This window comes from Cornus florida, unplaced genomic scaffold (assembly GCF_030987335.1).
Source record: "Cornus florida cultivar Cherokee Brave unplaced genomic scaffold, ASM3098733v1 CherokeeBrave_3.0.0_Hap2_Chr04, whole genome shotgun sequence".
NCBI classification, from domain to species: domain Eukaryota; kingdom Viridiplantae; phylum Streptophyta; class Magnoliopsida; order Cornales; family Cornaceae; genus Cornus; species Cornus florida.
In genome coordinates this window covers 31287118-31290266 of record NW_026775574.1, presented here as the reverse complement: position 1 = coordinate 31290266, position 3149 = coordinate 31287118, and the positions used below count along the sequence as shown (strand labels likewise).

At 37.2% G+C, this 3149-nt stretch overlaps 1 pseudogene; it reads left to right on the top strand.

Moving 5' to 3' along the window:
- The first annotated feature begins 2833 nt into the window (after nucleotides 1–2833).
- Nucleotides 2834–2932, top strand: LOC132305841 (small nucleolar RNA R71; annotated as a pseudogene).
- The last annotated feature ends 217 nt before the right edge of the window (nucleotides 2933–3149 follow it).

Sequence of the window (3149 nt, the reverse complement as noted above, 5' to 3'; positions counted from 1 at the left end):
AATCTTTTTGGAGTTTTTGAAGGTAAAACAAAATAAAATAAAATAAAATAAAATAAATACTAAAAATAAAAATAAAAATAAAATTGCAGTCAAAGTCAAAGTCAAAGTGAATAAAGGGTACAGATAGATCAAGTTGAGATTGATCGAGAAGATGGTTCGATCGATCGAACAGGTAAAAACCTGTAGACAAGCTCGAACGATGCATAGAGAGGCCTTTTTTATAGATCTCAAAAAATTTTCTAAGTGTGGAGTGAAGATTGATCCAAGAAAAAGTTGGATCGATCTAGGAACTTTTATATCGATCCAAAGAAATTCTCAAACGATACACAGAGGGCTGATTTATGTAGGAAATTTCATATCGATGGAACAGAGCAATGATTGGATGCAAGGATGGGTGTTCGATCGATCGAACCTCATTTGAGATCGATCAAACAGGGACAAAATGCTTATTTTCAGAATGAAAGTGCATGCATACTCAATCAAAATTCCTAGCCATGTATATGAATTCCAAAACATATCTAGACGACGCAAGAAATGAAAGATAAAATAGAAATGAGGGAGGAATAGGGTTGTAAACCCTACGAAGTCTTTACTAGTTTTTAACGTCTCTCGCAAGACGTTGAGCTCTTTTAGCCAGGATTAAACATCTTGTAATGCATCCCCTCCTTAATGAGGTGATAAGTATTTTGAATTCCACCCAACAAACGGTTCCCTAAAGAACTTATTGGATTAGGTTCAAAGGAATTTGTTGGTCCTTTGTCAATATGAGCTTTAGGCTTCCATGCCCTCTCAAAGTAAGATTTTGAAACATCATTCTTTAGTTTCAAGGTCGAAGATGAACTTTTTGAAGTTTTGGTTTCAAGCAAAGACTTCATTCTTTCACATTCATTATCTAGACATTTTTCTACAACATTTACTTCTTCATGATTGTCAAATGAATTTGGAGTCGGATTGAAGATATTCAACTTCATTTTTATATGCCCAAATGAAATTTTCATTACCCCCATCCTACAATTGATGTTGGCATTTGCAGTTGCCAAGAAAGGATGGCTAAGGATAACGGGAATTTGGCTCTTGGGATTTGGAACCAGTTCTGTGTCAATGACAACGAAATTGACCGGGAAAAAGAATTTATCAATTTTAATCAAGACATCCTCAATGATACCCCTAGGCTTTTTGATGGATCGGTCGGTAAGTTGTAAAACCACAGACGTCGGTTTTAAGTCTCCTAAGCCCAATTTGACATATACCGAGTACGGAAGAAGATTAACACTTGCTCCTAAGTCTAGAAGAGCTTGATTAATGACATAGTCACCAATGATGCAAGAAGTAGTAGGTGAACCAGGGTCCTTAAACTTTGGAAGGGTGTTATGTTGTAAGATTGAGCTCACTTGCTCGGTCAAGACCACTTTCCAAGGTGCTTGGCTCTTGTTCTTCCTCTTTTAGGTGCAAAGATCTTTTAAGAACTTGGCATAAGCCGGAATTTGCTTAATTACATCCAAAAGTGGAAGATTAATCTTCACTTGCCTAAACATTTCAATGATTTTATTGGTCTTGGTCTTTTGTATATCAAGATAAATGGATCCTTTCAAGGCATCCGGAAATGGAGCTCTTGGCTAAAAAAAAATTTCAAAACTTTTCTTTGAAACATCATCAACACAAGAATTTTTAAAATCCTTTTTCCAAGCTTTGTTCATTTCATCTTTTAAATCAATTTTGGACTCACTTTTCAAATCACTTTCTAACACTTTCTCATTTGAATGATCGTGCATATGCAATGAAGGAGGAATATGATAAAAAAACGGGATGGGTGTCAACTTTTGGTTGCATCGGTTCACACTCTTCATTGGACATACCTACCTTGTTGTCCACAATCTTCCCACTTCGTAAGGTTGTCACCGCATTGACATGCTCAATTGTGTGCCCTTCCGATGAGGAATGAGTCTCCACAACACATTGTTGCTTTGGTGAGGCATTCAAAGGCATCCTCCCCTTCTCTCTAGCATTTAACTTACTAGCTATTTGCCCTACTTGGGTTTCTAGCTTAGTAATGGATTGAGAGTGAGAATGAAGCAATTGAGTGTTTGCCTCTAAAGTGCCTAGAGAGGTCAAAACTTTCTCTTCAAAGGCGGGACTCCTAAAGTTTCCTTGAGAATATGATGGTTGATTAGGGAAATGAGAATTAGAAAATTGATTGCCATGTGATTGAAATGACGATGATTTAAAACCTTGGGAACCTTGGCCTTGCATTAGTGCCGGAACATACTTCCTTTCAAAACCACCTTGGGGAGGGTTTGAGCCTTCCCCTTGGCTTTTCCATAAAAAGTTTGGGTGGTTCCTCCAACTTGAATTGTAATGAGTGCCATAGGGATTATTCCCTTGATTAACAAATGTAGCATTGACTTGCTCATGGGGCTTACTTTACACATGTCCATGGGGACAATTAGAAGTAGAATGCAAGACACTTGAACAAGTCATGCAAAATTCATTTGATGCACGATGATGAATATGAGTAGGGGAGGAAGATACTTGATTCGCTGACTTTTGGTTGATCAAAAATTAATCAAACCTTTGAGATAAGGATTTCATCTCGGCGGCTATGTCATTGGAGTTGTCAACTTGATATAAGCCAACATTCTTCCTTCCACCTAGGTTTCTACCATGTTTAGAAGATAAGGACCTATGTATAGAATTTTCACTCATACTTTCATACAATTGCCACACATCATTTTCATGCTTATCAAGTTAAGAACGACCCATAAATGCATCAATCATACCCTTGTGATTATCCGGTAAACTTTCAAAAAAATATTGAACTAATTGCCACTCAGGTATGTCATGATGAGGGCACTTTCTAAGCAAATCATTAAACCTTTCCCATGGCTCATGAAACATTTCCCCATCACCTTGAGAAAATTCGCTAGTTGAAGTTCTCATGGCATTGGTCTTAGAAACCGGATAGTACTTTTTTAAGAACTCTTGTTGCGCTCAAGAGGTTATCCAAAAAGGCCTAAGATTGTTGAACCAATATTTTGCCTTGTCTTTAAGGGTGAAAGGAAAAAAGTTTAAGTCTTAAAACTTCTTCCAGCATGTTCGTGTATTTCACAGTGGAACACACTTCAAGAAACTCATCCAAATGCTTATAAGGT